Source organism: Nuphar pumila, chromosome 6 (assembly GCF_984573655.1).
Source record: "Nuphar pumila chromosome 6, dmNupPumi1.hap1.1, whole genome shotgun sequence".
Lineage (NCBI taxonomy): Eukaryota > Viridiplantae > Streptophyta > Magnoliopsida > Nymphaeales > Nymphaeaceae > Nuphar > Nuphar pumila.
In genome coordinates this window covers 46,754,877-46,773,026 of record NC_143254.1, presented here as the reverse complement: position 1 = coordinate 46,773,026, position 18,150 = coordinate 46,754,877, and the positions used below count along the sequence as shown (strand labels likewise).

At 42.2% G+C, this 18,150-nt stretch overlaps 1 pseudogene; it reads left to right on the top strand.

The window, feature by feature from the left end:
• Window positions 1-500: 500 nt before the first annotated feature.
• LOC149834779 (putative serine/threonine-protein kinase PBL23) lies at window positions 501-18,022 on the top strand (annotated as a pseudogene).
• Window positions 18,023-18,150: the final 128 nt, after the last annotated feature.

The following is an 18,150-nucleotide window of genomic DNA, read 5'->3' as shown; positions in this document are numbered from 1 at the left end:
ATACCAATTTTGTGTCTCATAAAATCATGATTTTTTGTCGAAAAAACATGACCCAAGGGTTGATTCACACTAAATTGATCATGCTAAACATATCTAACGGTTCAAATTTATCATAAAACACTTAAAACCTATAGGGAAGAACTAGGTAGAACTAGAAATGAGGCCTAATATGTTCAGTTCTCATTGTGTCCTGTTCGGCCCTATAGATACAAAAGGTATAAAACTCTCATATATATGACAAAGGTATAAAACTCTCATGATAAAAAAAAAGGAAAAATTACAAAACTAGATACGGCTACCACAAGTTCATTGAAAATTTCCATTATAAGGTCACGAAATATTTTTGGATTGGGTTATGGATCAGGGTGTCTAAAATTTAAAACATCCACACCAAGGTTGGATCCAAAAAATCACACCGATATAGATATGTAATCTCGCTAAAAGGTCATAGTGGTCATTACCATTGAAGGAAAAAAGAAAAGGGAGAACAGTAAAACAAGATGGCAGTTGATGGTTGGTAGGGCAGACCCTCTTATAAAATGAGGAAGGGTTAAAGTTACACCCACTTGTATCAATCACACGACTGGGCATTCTTTGAAAAGCAATAGGGTCCGAAATGTATTCTTGAATGCAATTACTGTTAGAAAGGATAATGGATCTGACGGTGTTGGTGTCAACGTGGATCGGGTCAGTTATCATAAGAAGGATCATGACTCAATGAAGAAGGAACAGGCATAGTGACAAATATCGCGAGAATTATGAAAATCTTGCGATAATATCGCGAGAAATTGCCTTAAAGTTAAAACAACAATTTCTCGCGAGATTTTCAAAATATAGTGAAATTTATGAAAAAACATAAATACCATGATTTGAATGCGATATTAACGTTTTAAACGGCTATTTATCATGGAAAAACTGTGTATTTGTATTCTTAAATAATTTTATTAATATTTTCTTATAATTTTTTTTATATTTTTTATTGCCAAGATTTTGCCGAAAAAAACTCGAGATTTATGATATTTTTTCAATTTCTCACGAGTTTTTTGAAAAACAAGATTTTTGCCGATAAAAACCTTTGTCACTAAGGGAACAGGTTACCATATCAGATCAGGAGAGTAATTCTAGCGCCAATCAGGATGAGATCTCTCTCAAGACAGCCTCAGCTAAGGAAGTCTACGGAAACCATGTACAGCTAAGGATGAATCCTAACGGAGAAGAGAAAGTTACTCAAAATAAGAAACTTGCAAATCTCTGCTGTTATGAGATTGTATCAAATCCCTTAATCAAGGTAACTCATTTGTACTCTCTTTAAATATAATGGGGAAAAGACTCTCATAGAGTGTTGAGTATCATTATTCTTTTTAATATCTTCTCTCGTCGTTTAATTACATGGAATGCACATCATGACATGTTCTTTGGACATTGAAAGACGACAACAAATAAAGCAAATGCTATCGCTGATCCACCACTCTTGCATTTTTGGTTTCCATGCATTGCCAATCTCTGGCATTTTCTACGGAGTGGTAGGGATGTGGGCAGGTTTAGACTCGGTGTTGGAAGAATGAGGCGCCTGTTTCCTACACAGATATAAATTCATAATTTTTGGGGATCGAACTTCGTGGTAAGTTGGTAGGGGTTGCAGGGATCGGTCCGGCCCCTTGTTCGTAATGTGAGGGTTCAGAGGTGATAGCTCTCGAGGCAATTTTTTTGAAAGGTAGTTTTGTAATTTTTACCATAGGCTTCTTATTATACTTATTGTAAAATTCTTAGACTCCTCTTATTTAAATAAAGTGGCATCTTTCTCTTTATTGTGTATCCCAATCAATAAAAGAAGGCTTGATGCGGTCATGAACCTAAGCAATTTTTTCGAATAGCAACATTGTTCGAGAGTGTTTCCTTTAAAAATGGTAAGTGGGTCAATTCCATTATTTCCATAGTACTCGTACTGGTTTCGATTTAGCTTATGCGTATTGATATATAGTTAATTGATGAATAACCACATGTAGGAATGGAGACTTGGTAGTGGTCCAATAATTGTTAATTTTCAGCTTTCTTTTGAGGGTTGATTCTATCATTTCTATAGTCCACATGTTGGTGTTGAATCTGTGTATTTTACGGATGAACAATCAAAGATTGGAATGGACTGTGATGTGCTTTAATTGTCTGCTTGTTTTGTAACATTCTTTCGGTTGGTACTAATTACACGTCAGCAACATCCAAGGATTAATGTTTTATACTTCAGATTTTGGAAATTGCTAGTGGGGATCATTTCTCTTTTGTAATTCACCCACAGTTTGATAGTATTTTGATGTTATATTAGTCTGTTAGTGGCTGCTTGTATTTACTAAAACCGCGATGGCGCAGACAGTTTCAGGTATAAGTTGATATCCGAGGAAATAAAAAAGCTTGGTAATGGTGACATTGCCGAAAGAGTTTTCAAATTTCATGAGTTAGAGGCTGCTACAAATAACTTCAAAGCTGATTGTTTATTGGGGGAAGGAGGTTTTGGAAGAGTTTATAAAGGCCTACTTAAGAACACGGGTCAAGTATTGTGTTTCTTTCCTATCTTAATAATGCTGCTTACTTATTCAATTAAAAAAGCTTCACGACAAGATATCGACCAGGCTAGAGAGCCCAAGCATGGTATAGTATTATCAACCTGGCTTGGAAACATCGATCGACTCTTCTGATTGCAACAATTATGAACTGGACTACTTGGAGGCATTGATCGATCCTACTAAGATGAATGGGTTAATAATCAGGACTGACTTAGCTAATTGACTGGATTGATATAATGTTCAATGAGCCCTGGTTCACTGTTTCAATCTGGCACTGGTGAACATGACTAACTTATGGTTCTGTATCTTCAGGTTGTGGCTGTTAAGCAGCTTGACCGAAATGGGCTGCAAGGAAATAGGGAGTTCCTAGTTGAAGTTTTGATGCTGAGCCTCCTCCATCACCCAAATCTTGTAAACCTCATTGGATATTGCGCAGATGGTGACAAAAGGATTTTGGTGTATGAATACATGCCATTGGGATCTTTGGAGGATCATCTTCTTGGTAGGCCTAATGTTTCTCAGATTCTCATGCTTGTATCATGGTAATAGCTGTTGGAAATGTAGTACAATAAATAATAGCTTTTTTTTTTTGTTGTTGAAGGAAACATTGATGTTAAATTGAATTTCTTAATGTTCAATCAACTTTAAGTTCTCCCAAAACATCTTGAATTGCCACTTTGTTGGATCCTGTGGAGTTTTTCTCAAAAGGTTTTGCTTGCGCTTGGGAAATCTGAATTTTTAGAGTACTGAAGAAGTGACCTGCATCATCAATTGCAACATTTTTTGAAAGAACTTGTCATTATCTTTAAATTAATTAGGAAATATATTGTTCTTTCAGACTTGCCACCAAATAAAAAGCCTTTGGTGGAGTATCAGGATGAAAATAGCTGAAGGTGCAGCCAAAGGTTTAGAGTACTTGCATGATCAAGTTAACCCACCTGTCATTTACCGTGATTTTAAAGCATCTAACATTTTACTGTTGGATTAACCACCACGATTTACGTGGTGGTTATCCACAATGTGGATACATCCCCATTGAGGGGTGATCCTGCCGATAAATCAGCATGAGATAAAGGGGAACGGTGCGTAACCGTTCTCACCTTATGCATATAAGTACAGGGTATCATGAGCGACCCTGTGGGTGGAGAAGGAGATCGAAGGTCTACTCACCGACTGCATCTGGTAGCCTGGGCTCGTGAAGGGCTGCAGTCCGGCTGAGCAAAAATTCTGGCGACCAACTCCGGCGACCTCCAACCTCCGTAAATGGCAGCATCAGGTACGCTGTCTATTTTTTTTTGTTTTTCTGTTCTGTTTTTTGCAGGGCCACCGCCATACAGGAACTCCGATCTGTGGTTTCGCCGGAAAACCTCCAATCACCCAACATTGGGTTATGGGCCCACACCCCGCTTCCGCTGTGGGGTGTGCTCCGGTTTGACCAACAACGCAGGTCACCGTGGGGTGACCCTGCTGCTGGTCACCGGCGCCTGTCGCCGGCACCGGCGACTGTCGCCGTTGGGCGACAGATTGATAAAAAAAAAAAATCTTACCTCTGTTTTTGGGGGTTTCTTGTCGGCGAGGACCCTGCCGGCGCTTCTCACCACATCTGCCAGTTAAAGCTCGGCTAGGACCGTCGTCGGCGACTATTGAGTCGCCGGATTTCAGAAATCTTCTGCGACAACGATTTTGGCCGGCGGATGGTTGCTTTCGCTGGAGTGGGGGCGCCATCAGATGGCGGCGTTGGTCGCCGGCGGACGGTGGCATTGGTCGCCGGCAGGCGCCGGCGTTGATCGTCGGCAGGCGCCAGCATTGATCGATGGCAGGCGCCGGTGTTGGTTGCCGGCAGGCAGCAGCAACACCCTGCAACAATGAAAAGGGCGAAATAGGGTTCAGTAAACCCTAATTTCGACCCTTATCATTTTTTTCTGGGTCGGGTTCATTTTCTGAACCGGATCCGCCCACCCGAATCCGATCCATAAGCTGATTCAGATCGGATCAGGGATTCGAGTGGGGACCCGCTCGGGTCCGACCCGGATAAGGTAAACCCCGGGTCAGACCCGGATCCAGCGGTTACCGGGTCCGACCCGGATCAGGTTATTACCGGGTTCGGCCCAGATCCAATCCGAGCCGGGTTAGACCCGGATCCGGTTTGTACCGGGTCCGACCCGGATTCGGTTATAACCGGGTCCGACCCGGATCCCGTCCTTACCGGGTCTGACCCGGATCCAGTAATACCGGGTCCGACCCGGATCCGGTCAGTACCGGGTCCGACCCGGTTCAGAACTGTACCAGGTCCGACCCGGATCCGGATTACCCCGGGTCTGACCCGGATCCAGTTAGCAGTCGGGTCTGACCCGGATCCAGAAGGGTCCAGGCACTATTTGGCCTGAATCGGATCAGGGACTGACTCAGTCCCCTTCCGGGACCGGTTCAGAGCCGTTTTTGACCGGTTCCTTCCAGTTTCTCACCGATTCCGAGATGCTAAGACCATGTTTTCTTAAATATAAGAGAATATAGGGGTTTTGGCATACAATTATAGGGTTTTAATGAACTTTTGTTCATATTTGACCCGGTTCATAAGGTTCAGAACCGGTTCGGACCCTTGGATGACCGGTTCGGGGCTGTTTTAGACCGGTTCAAAGTGCTTTAAGTCCAGTTCGTGGAATATATGACAGGTTCATTCAGTTTTAGAACCATTTCAAGAGTCATATGTCTGGTCCATTCGGTTTACGGACCATTTTAAGATATAATTTTGCATATTAGCATTAAAGATAGTTAAATGAATCAGTGTTTTCATGTCACCAAAGTGACTGAATACACATGAGTCATAAATGAATTTTATACTATCATACAGTTCCTAAGCCGATATGCACATTGTACTTATATTCATGAAACGATAGACGACCCAAAGGTAGTTTTATCGTGTTTGGAATTTAAGTAGGGTAGAATAAGGTAAATGTGTCGAGATACATCACACATGTGTATCCAAAGATACCTTGTGTTGATGGTCTATCTTCACAAGAACCTTAGTTTTACGAAATATGGTCGGTAGGCGAAGTGGTTTCGCGTGTCGGAGCTCTTACCAAAGTAGGACTCTGATGACCCCTTTCACTCGCCTGGAAAGAAGCATATTAAGAGCCTTTATTATTTTGCTTTTTCCACTAAAGTTTTAGTCTCGTATAAATGCTTCCTGATACGTGTCTTTTGTCATACAGTTTCTAGTTCTGTGATTTTAGATGGCTCTAGCTCTATACCTTTTCTAGATGAATCCAATTTCAGTAATTGGAAGAAACTGTTTTATTTGCATTAGGGTATATGGATCTAGATCTGTCCCTAAGGCTAGATGAACCCGCTGTCCTCACTGATCAGAGTACTGCTGATCAAAAGATTGTTTTTGAGAAGTGGGAGTGCTCGAATAGACTTAGCTTGTTGCTTTTACAATCTAAAGTAGCTAAGAACATTCGGAGTGCTATCCCACAATGCAGAACAGTGAGGGAATTCATGAATGCCATTGAGGCACAGTTTGTGAGTTTAAACAAGGCCAGAGCCAGTACCATGATGTCAAAACTGATATCTATGAAATATACTGGAGGGGGAAACATTCGCCAGCACATTTTGGAAATGAGAAACATAGCGTCTCAGCTGAATGACATGAAGCTCACCATCTCTGATTCTTTTCTAGTGTATTTAGTCCTAACATCCTTACCCTTGGAATACGGACCTTTCAAAATCTCGTACAACACACATAATGATGAATGGACATTTAATGAACTCATGTCCAAGTGTGTTGAAGAAGAAGAGAGGATGAAAGGTGAGAATGTGCAGAGTGCACATATGGCTTCTCATACGTCCAAGGTAGGACCAAGGAAGAATGCATTTAAGAGAAATGCTAGGAAGAAGCCAACTGGGGATAAGTCATCCCAAGATAAGCAATCTAACTCTACTCCCATAAAGTGCTTCTTTTGCAAGAAGAAGGGACACATAAAAGCAGATTACATAAAGTACAAGAAGTGGTTGGAAAAGAGAGGTAATTTGTCATTTGTTTCTCATGAATGTAATTTATTACAAATTCCTGAAAATAGCTGGTGGATTGATTTTGGTGCTACTGTTAATATTTCCAACTGTCTACAGCTGTTCCTGAGCAGAATGGAACCAACAATGCATGAGAAAAGCATCTATTCGGGAAACAAGATGCGTTCACATGTGAAGGGTGTTGGAACCTGCAGGATTACTCTAGATACGGGCGTAGTTTTAGATCTTCATGATGTCTTTTATATTCCATCGTATAGTAGAAACTTAATTTCAATTTCAAAGTTGGATAAATTTGAATATTGTTTTAAGTTTGAAAATTCCAAATTGTTCATATTCAGAAATTCAATTGAAATTGGTTCTGCATCAGTTTATGATGGTTTATATAGATTGAATATGAAGATCCAAACTCAGGAGTCTTTGACTTCTGAATACGCATTAGTTGGAAATAAACGTAGCATGATGAATGATAAATCTTACATGCTTTGGCATCGAAGGTTGGGTCATATCTCTGAAAAGAGAATAAAGAGACTGGTAAATGAAGGGATCTTGCAATCTCTAGATTTTACTGACAATGACCCATATGTTGATTGCATAAAGACTAAGCATACAAACACATATAAAGAAGGTGCCAAACGCAGTAGTGAGATATTAGAAATAGTCCATACGGATGTATGTGAACCGTTTTCCCTCTGTTACACAGGCGGAAAATATTTCGTCACCTTTATTGATGACTATTCTCGGTATATGTATCTCTACTTGATTTTCGAAAAATCTGATGTTTTTTAGATGTTTAAGGAATTTAAGAAAGAAGCAGAGAAACAAACCGATAAGGTTATTAAAATAGTCAGGTCTGATAGAGGTGGCGAATATTATGGTAGGTTTACTGAGATGGGGCAAAGGGAAGGACCATTAGCGCGATTTCTTAAAGAGGAAGGCATTGTGCCTCAATATACCATGTCTGGTAGTGCCTATCAGAATGGTGTAGCTGAAAGGAGAAATCGTACGCTTAAAGAAATGGTTAGGGCTATGTTGAATTATTCAACACTTCCCATAAAGTTGTGGGGTGAAGCCTTAAGGACAACTGTGCATATTTTGAATAAGGTTCCTACAAAATCTGTGCCTAAAACTCCTTACGAGCTGTGGACAGGTAGGAAACCATCACTGTCTTATATGCACATATGGGGATGTCCTGCAGAGGCTAAACTGTATAACCCCCACATTAAAGCCTTTGATCCAAGAACGACCAGTGGATATTTTATTGGTTATCCAGAAAGATCAAAAGGATACAGGTTTTATTGCCCATCTCACTCACCACAGATTGTTGAAACAGATAAGGCTAAATTCCTAGAAGATGGTTCAGTAGGATTAAGTGCACTTCAAAACATTGGTTTTGAGGAAATACAAGATCTAGTTTCATCACCTGTTAAGGAAAACATCGAAAGATACCACATTGTTATTCCTAATGATGGTGTGGTTGATCATTCGATTGTTAATGCACAGATCCAAAGTGAACCTATTGTGGACAATGCAGAAGAGCACGAACAAGATGATCAGGTTCCATCTGAGCCTGAGGAACGACCTGTTTGGAGATCCACAAGGATTAGGAGATCTGCCATACATTCTGATTATGTGGTGTACCTTCAGGAGCCTGGTGATTTCATAGATATAGATGATGACCCGTTGACTTTTATGGAAGCTGTTGAAAGCAAACAATCTTTACACTGGATTGAAGCCATGAAAGAAGAGTTAGACTCTATGGCTAAAAATCAAGTGTGGGATCTTGTCACGTTACCTAAAGGAGTAAAGCTCGTAGGGTGTAAATGGGTCTTTAAGACCAAGAAAGACTCCAAAGGTAACATAGAGAGACATAAAGCAAGATTGGTTGCTAAAGGATTCACCCAGATGAAGGGCATTGACTATAATGAGACATTCTCTCCTGTCTCAACTAAGGAGTCAATGAGGATTATTCTGGCCCTCGTAGCTCATTATGACTTAGAGCTACATCAGATGGATGTGAAAACATCGTTCCTCAACGGGGATTTGAATGAAGAGGTATACATGGAACAACCTCTTGGTTTCTCTGAAAATGATCGTTTGGTTTGTAAGCTTAACAAATCAATATATGGACTTAAACAGGCCTCCCGACAGTGGTATATTCAATTTTCCCAAGTCATTGTGACTTTCGGGTTTACAGAAAACATTATTGATCAATGTATATACCTTAAGGAAAGTGAGAGTAAGTTCATTATATTGATGTTGTATGTGGATGACATCTTACTTGTAACCAACGATATAAAGTTGCTTTCAGAGACAAAACAGTTTCTTGCATCACATTTTGATATGAAAGATATGGGTGAGGCTGCTTATGTTCTTGGCATTGAGATTCGTCGAGACCGAGCAAAAGGGTTTCTAGGCCTCTCCCAAAGATCCTATATAGAAAAGGTGTTAAAGCGATATGGGATGGAGAATTGTTCTCCTACTTCAGCACCCATATCAAAAGGTGACAAGCTGAGTCTAAAGGATTGTCCACAAAACGATATTGACAAAGCACAGATGAGTGCTTATCCATATGCATCAGTTGTTGGCAGCTTGCAGTACGCGCAAACATGTTCTCGACCAGATATTTCTTTTGCAGTAGGGGTACTTGGCAGATTTCAGTCTAATCCAGGTTTACCCCATTGGAAGGCTGCCAAGAAAGTCTTGCGGTATTTGCAAGGGACAAAAGACTATATGTTAACGTATCATAAAGTTGATCACCTCGAGGTCATTGGCTACTCAGATGCGAATTTAGGAGGATGCCTTGATAGTAGAAAGTCTACTACTGGGTACATCTTCTTACTTGTTGGGGGAGCGATCTCTTGGAGGAGTGGAAAGCAGACGACCACTGTTGCCCACACCATGGAGGCAGAATTCATTGCATTGTACGAGACTACTTCACAGGCTATATGGTTAAAGAACTTCATATCACAGTTAATGGTGGTCGATTCCATTGGGAAGCCACTGAAGGTCTACTGTGATAATGAAGCTGCGGTGTCCTTTTCAAACAACAACAAAAGTACTACGTCATGCAAGCATATGGAATTGAAGTATTTTGTTGTTAAAGAAAGGACGAAGAATCATTTAGTGCATATTGTCAATATTGGTACCAAAGAGATGATCGTTGATCCTCTTACTAAAGGGCTAGCACCGGGATTATATTCTGAACATGTAATGAGGATGGGATTGTTAAACTCTTCTTGACATATGCATATAAATAAAGTGATCACTTTCAGTCTTTTGATTCTCATTATAGTTGTTGTTAATCTCATAAAGATTAGAGATTCAACTAAGGACCTTTAGAATAGAATATAAAGGCCATTCTATTCATCAAGTTATTTCCATAAGGTTTTCTGGTTAAAAAGATTTATCGTCGGATCAAGTGGGAGAATGTTGGATTAACCACCATGATTTACGTGGTGGTTATCCACAATGTGGATACATCCCCATTGAGGGGTGATCCTGCCGATAAATCAGCATGAGATAAAGGGGAACGATGCGTAACCGTTCCCACCTTATGCATATAAGTACAGGGTATCATGAGCGACCCTGTGGGTGGAGAAGGAGATCGAAGGTCTACTCACCGACTGCATCTGGTAGCCTGGGCTCGTGAAGGGCTGCAGTCCGGCTGAGCAGAAATTCTGGCGACCAACTCTGGCGACCTCCAACCTCCGTAAATGGCAGCATCAGGTACGCTGTCTATTTTTTTTTGTTTTTCTGTTCTGTTTTTTGCAGGGCCAGCGCCATACAGGAACTCCGATCTGTGGTTTCACCAGAAAACCTCCAATCACCCAACATTTACTTGATGAAGACAACAACCCAAAGCTCTCTGATTTTGGACTTGCCAAACATGGTCCTATGGGTGACAAGAGCCATGTCTCACCAAGGGTGATGGGGACATACGGTTACTGTGCGATAGAATATGCAATGACAGGCCAACTCACAACCAAGTCCGATGTGTACAGTTTTGGTGTTGTCCTAGAAATTATTACCGGAAGGCGAGTGGTTGACAATGCTAGACCAACAAGTGAGCAGAATCTTGTCTCTTGGGTATGATCTTTTATACATGCTAGGCTATTTTACTCTTCTCACCAATTACAATAGATTGTTTGCATTCATGTTGTTGCAATACCATTTAATGCATCTTAGCTTGATAGAGATATGTGATGGAAATTAAGGCTTTAAGATGCTGAAAAATTCAGGCATTTTAACTATAGGAATTCATAGCACGCTTAGTTGCCTTTAGTGGTCTTCGCGTTTAAGAAGTAAACTTATTAGTGTGTACCTAGCATGATTATGGTGCCTATGTTTTGGATTATGCATCCTTTTCTTTACCTTTTATAATTGATTCAATCTATTTCCATTATTACATTGAATAACATGCAAATTTGTTGAGAAATTGTTGGTCATTTTCTGGTAAAACCCGATCTCCCATGGAGGACATTTCTATGCATCTGGGCCCACGGAGCAGGGAAGGGCAGGGAAGCAGGATGCACATGGGGGGAGATCACACCATGGAAGGCGGGGCAAGACCGATTGAGCTAACAAACACGCTGCAGGCATGCGGCAAGTGGCGTGTCACATGGCAGGGACACGGTTAGGGTTGACGTGGAAGGGCTTGGAGCTGGGGCGTGTCACAGGGCAGGACACAGTCAGGGAGGAATCTCTCTTGGTTGGCATGGGCTGCGAGGCGAGTGGCGAAAGATGTGACTTTAAGGGAGAAAGTCGTTCCCAACAGGCCGACGATGAACGAGGATGAACGGGTGAGGGAGAAAAAACATTCCCTCAAAAGGCAGGCACTCATACGAACACAAATAAAGAATTCAGAGAATATTCTAAAACTTTATTGAAAATAAACTAAGCATGATACATCTATATATATAGATTTACAGGAGGACGAAACAATAAAATACAAAGACATAATCCCACCCTAGATGGGATTCTAAGGGGCATCCCACCAAAGTCCCAGCTTGGATAGGATATCAGAATAGATCTTGGGGTTGGGCGGCTCCTCTGGATCAAATCCTGACTGGGGCGGATCTTCTAGGTCGGACCGGGAGCAGGAAAGGATCTGTAACAATCCACCCCTCTCAAACACGCCTTGTCATCAAGGTAGGAACTCCGGATACTAAGTCACTATCCAGTCTTCCTATTCCCAGGTTGCTTCATCAACCCCACTTTCAGTCCACTGAAGTAACACTTCAGTGACTAAGCAACCATCCTTCCTCCACCTTTTTTTAAGAACCCTGAACGACTGAGGTGAGGTCTCTCCGAGATTGGGTAGGGCCGGACATCCGTCGAGCGGCTCTCCTTTGTACAGATTAAGGCGTGAGATATGAAACATAGGGTGAACTTGGGCTCTTGTTGGAAGGTCCAAGCGATAAGACATTATTTTGAACATTCTCCAAGATGGGGAATGGCCCTAAGAAATAGGGTACAACTTGTGTTGTTGTACTTGTCGTATGTTGCCTTGCTAGTGGGCGACAACTTGAGGAGCACAAGGTCGCTCACCTAAAATTATTGGAATCAATGCCTCTAGTCATATGTCTACTTCATCCGTTCTTGAGCAGCAGCCATATTCTTGTGCAATAATCGTAAGAGATGATCTCTCTCCAACATGGCCGAGTGTCCGCCTACACAACTCCACCAACATACGTAGTAGACTATGGTCAGAGGAGGTCGTTCGTACATGACATGGAATGAAGTCACATGTATGGCAGAGTGGTATGCCGTGTTGTAGGACCACTCATCCCACGGGAGGAGCCTCACCCACGCCTTCAATCTATCACCCACAAAGGCACGAAAGTAGTCCTCCAAGTACTTGTTCAATACCTTGTTCTGGCCATCTATCTGGGGATAATAAGTGGTACTTATGGCTAGCTTGGTCCCCTACAACTGAAAGAACTCCACCCAGAAGGTATTGATGAACACTGAGTCTCTATCATTGACGATGGTACAAGGTATCCTGTGCAGGTGAAACACCTCGCGTGAAAACAACTCGGTGATGAATATGGGAGTAAATGAGTGAGACATGGCCAATAAGTACTCGTACTTAGACATAGAGTCCACCACGACCATGATCGCGGACTTTCCCTGCATGGAGGGAAGTCCATCGATATATCCTCCCAAATATGGTCCGACACCGAAAGAGGCTGCAACAATCTGATAGGGGAGGCAACTCTGTACTTAAGCCTCCGACACACATCACAACGCCCCACTATTTGTAGAACATGCTTCTTCATGCCCCTCCACGCAAACTCCCTACTCAAATGTCGATAAGTCTGCTGGACCGCCTCATGACCCGCTATAGCAGACACGTTGTACTGATCTACGAGAAGAACCATAAGATCCGACTTAAGAGGAATTATTATATGCCCACATTGCATCACCAAATTCTTTCGAATCTCAAGTCTATATACTCCGGCTGGAGATCATCCAAGAATGAGAAAGTGATTGTAGTCATGCTGAGACACATCAACTCGTCCTCGTGTCCCCTTTGTGAGAGGACGTTGACCACCTAATTATTGGCCCCCTTACTGCACTGGATATCAAAAATTGTATCCTAGGAGCTTCGAGACCCACTTCTGTTGGGTGAGAGTGCTTAACCGTTGTTCAAGCACAAACTTGAAACTCCTATGGTTTGTCTTGACTATAAAATGCTGACCAATTAGATACAGTCGCTATTTGTCCACGACCAAGATTATGGTCATGAACTTCTTCTTGTACGTGGACAGACCTTGCTTATCAGCTATGATGACATTGCTAAAATAGGTAAAGGGGTGTTTATACTACATAAGAACAACCCTTATACCGAGCCTGAATGCATCAGTGTCCACCATGAAAGTCTTCATGAAATCCGATAAGGCCAATACAAGCACCCTAGTCATTGCCTCCTCCAGGGACTCGAAGGTCGCGATTGCCTCAGGGTTCCATCCAAAGACACCTTTTTTCAGCAGGGTGGTAAGGGGGGTAGGAGATCTGAGCATACTCCTGTGTGAACTTCTGGCAGTACCCAATAAGGCTAAAGAATCCCCACAATCTCTTAGACACCAACCAACTTTGCATTGCCTCGATCTTCTTGAGGACCACCTTGATGCCCTAGCTTGATATGACATGTCCCAAGTAATGGATACAGGACTAGCAAAAGTTGCATTTGGCTCGCTTGGCATAGCATTGATGCTCCGTGAGGGTCTTTAGGGCAATCTGCAGGTGGCACATATGGTATTCTCAAGAGGGGTTGTAGATTAGAATGCCATCGAAGAAGACCAATATGAACCACCGAAGGTAGGGTCAGAATACATCATTCATCATACCTTGAAAGGTTGTTGGAGTGTTGGTGAGACCGAAAGACATCACCAAGAACTTGTAGTGGCTATCATGAGTCCGTAAGGAGGTCTTTTAGACATCATCTGAGGTCATGTGGATATGCTGGTAGCCGAACCAGAGATCCAGCTTCAAAAACTAGTGTGCCCCATACAGTTCGTCCAACAACTCATCTATCATCAAGATCAGTTACTTGTCCTTAATCGTAATCTGATTAAGAGCCTGATAATCAATATAGATCTGCCAAAATTTGTTCTTCTTCTTCACCAACAGAACTGGAGAAGAATATAGGATCTTGTTAGCTCTGATGATCTCATCCAAGAGCATCTCTTTCACTAGCCACTCAATCTCCAATTTCTGAGTGTGTGCATATTTATAGGGCCAAACATTAGTTGGCTTGGCCTTTGGCTCAATCAAGATCGCATGAGCATGCGATCGAGAGGGAGGAAGGCTTTTTGGCTTATCGAACAACCTACCAAACTCCTGGAGCAAGGCCTCCAAATCGCTTTGTGTCTTTATTGGAGTCGTGGGCAACCCCATCCACTACACCCTCCTGAACACCAAATGTTCGTAGAGGGACTTGGATCGACACCTGATGGCCTCCATATTTGAACTCTATAATCATGTCCTTGAAGTCTTACCAGACAGAACCCAAGGACTGAAGCTATTGCATCCCTATCACCATATCTAAACCCTTGATCGATAGGACAAACATGTTCATGGTTAGGATCATTTCCCTAGATCTCCAACTGAACACCAGGTGCATCTGAGTTTGTTATTATTTCTAACTACTACCTTGAAGGGTTGCTAAGGAAAAGTTGCACACTCTGTCCTCTTTGTCGTTTATGCATACACAAAGTTGTGAGTTGAACCGGTGTCTATCAGCATAGAGATAGACAACTGACTGATTCTACCTTTCACTCTCATAGTTTGTGGTACCTCCACATTGGCTAGTGTGTGGTACGAGTCAAACTATAGATTCAAGACCTTACACTTGTGGTCCCTTGTCCATACATCATTGCAGTGATAGCATAGACCCTTCTTACAACGCTCCTCCATATGTACTCATGTGAGAGTTGCTTTATCTGAATCTTAAGGCACGATTCTAGTGTACGCCCTGGTTGTGGAGGGTGATCCAAGGCCTGATCAACAGGACTCTAAGGGATGGTCTCCCATGTGGGGTGGGGAACAATCCTGCTAGGGGGTTAGTTTACTTAGAGCATGAACCTTTGGTTGGACGTCCCACTATTACGCGTCTCATGCAAGCTCATCCTAGAAAGTCTTCTCGGCCACATGCCAATTCAAAACTCTTCATCAAGGAGATGGGTCTCACAACCTGAACCTTGATATGTAGGTCTGGCTTGAGAATTGCAATAGATATCCCGATCAATGATTCCTAAGATCAACTAGTAATGAGGTTCCTCAACCTCTCAAACTTTGCCTGGTAGTCGATAATATTGCCCTGTTGGCATATCTTGGATAATGTAACGTGATGGTTGACGTAGGAAGGTGGTCTGAACCTTATTATCAAGGCTCTCGAAAAGGCTTCCCAAGAAGGTGTCCCCAGTTGGGTTTTCAACCAATGGAACCAATGAATATCCTCTTTCTCCAGGTAAATCAAGGCGAAGGGAACCTAATGCTCCTTAGGCGTCTTTGTGATCTAGAAATATTGCTTGGCCCAGAATAGCTAGCTCTTGGGGTCCACTCCGACAAACTTTGAAAACTTTAGTCTGGGTTGGCGGGCATGATAGGGTCTGTTTGTGGAACCTAAAGACTAGTCACCCGAGCTGGACTCCCTATTACGTTCATTTCAATCGTTCAACCAGTTCTAGATAGAATCCATAACTGCAAGGAGTTGCTGAAAATATTTTCCCAATTTCTTATTAAGCATATCCACATGCCCCTCGATGCCACCCACAGTCTGCATCAAGTGGGCGATTTGGGCATCCATTCAATCAGATCGAGTCGAAACTCCGTACGTAATTCTCCTACCATCTCCCGAGCCCTCGTCAAGTTGTGGGTTTCTAAGGTTACAGATTGGAGAAGGGATTGGGCCCTTACTGTATAAGTTCAGAATAACAAAGGTTATCCTGGTCGTTGGGGCCATTCCTAGGAAGAACTCGGCCTCAAACAAAATGCACAAAAAGAAGTACAATAAACAATACCAGTCATGCCGAATGTGCACACGACCTAGTAGGCATGGGGCTCCTGCACCCAAGACAAATGCATCCGGGGACAACTATCGAATGCTCGATTGGTCAGACCCTTCCAAAAGCGTCTAGGATGCACTAAAATACAAATCTGAACTGAGTGCGACCTGAGAAAAATTTAGCCACACGACTACTAAGCCATCAGGATCGTCTTTTGACTCTAGAAGACAAAAAAAATCATCATAGGGGATGTAAGTCATACAAAATTCTCTGGATTCGATGTAAATCAACGTTGGGTCTGATACAACTCCAATCACAATAAAAATCTGACGCAACTGAATAAAATATGATTCAAAAAAATAAATACGAGCTTCGAATCGAACCTATATGAAAATCGTGAAGCGTGTGGACACTTGCTGCTCAAAAGCAAACAGTTGGACGAGTGGTTCCCAAGTTCGTTGCATGAAATTTGAGAAAGCTACACAAGATCCGAGGCAGATGCTTTGATACCACTGATAGAACTTGAATTCCCATGATGAATGCTTTTGTAGATCTAGGCATATGGAGCGGGGCATGGCTTAGAAGCAAGATACGCGTAGGGGGGAGATCACACCACGAAAGGCAGGGCGAGTCCAGTTAGGCTGACAAACCCGTTGCAGGTGTGCGGCAAGGGGGAGCGCAAGGCACGTGTCATAGGGTAGGGACACAGTCAAAGCTAATGTGGTGAGGCATGCGTGGGGCTGGGGCGTGTCATAGGGACATAGTCAGGGAGGAAAACTGGCAGGGAGAGAGAGTAACGCCTCTCCTAGCTGGCACGAGTTGTGAGGTGGGTGGCCAAGGCGGCGATCAGAAGGAAGAAAGCCATTTTCAACAAGCCGACAAGAAACGGGGATGTACGGGTGAGGGAGAAGAGATGTTCCCTCGAAAGGTAGGCACTCACATAAACATAAACATAAAATTGAAAGAATACTCTAAAATTTCATTGAAAAAAAACTAAGCAGGATACATCTATATATAGATTTACAGTGGGACAAAATAGTAAAATACACAAGTACAATCCCACTCTAAATGAGATTTTAGGAGGACGTCCCACCAGAGTTCTAGCCTGGATAGGATACCAGGTTAGGAAGGGTTTTTTGTAATGGATCATAGGGTTGGGCGACTCCTTAAGATTAGATCCTGACTGGGACAGATCCTCTGTGTTGGACCTAGAGCAGGAAAGGGTCTGTAACATTTTCTTATATTAAAGTTCTTGACAAAATCTGTAAATTATTTCACTCGTTCTGATCATAGTTACCAAAAACTAGTGAGTAATCAGCATGTGTTAAACACCATATGAAACAACTTAAGACTTACGATGAATCTTGGCAAAAGCTCACTTGCCCAACTAAATGGTCAGAGTACCTGAGTTGTTTTTCAAACTCTAAACAAGATAAATTGCACATGTTAGACTAGTTGTGAATGAATGTCAAAACGATGATTTTTAAAAGTAGACAAGTTGTTTGGAATGAAACCAATCTTGACTCGCAATTTAACCTCTTTAAGATCATATTAAATTCCACAGTTAAATGAAAATCTATCTCTGCTTCATGTGCTGGTGGGTCATTTTAAGAACTGCAAGTACTATGTCGTCCATGTAGAAATGGTGTAATTATATGTTTTCTCAATTTCTTTTATTGGTGTGACCCTGAAGGAGTATTCGTGTTTTTGTAGGCGCAACCCGTATTTAAGGATCGCCGAAAGTTTGCTCAGATGGCTGATTCATTGCTTTAAGGGATATATCCAATCAAGGGCCTTTATCAAGCTCTTGTTGCTGCTATGTGTCTTCAAGATGAAGCGAGTACTTGACCTTTGATTGGTGATGTTGTTACAACACTTGATTATTTAGCTTCACAGAAGTTCGATCCCGAGAAAAAACTCGAGTAGCCATCAATTGCTTGTATGTTCTTCAAGCAATCAAACAAATGAGATCAATTCTGAGGAAGATATGAATTCTCAGGAACCACTGTCTTCAAGGGAAGCATATAACCAAAATTGTGAGGCACCACCTTTGC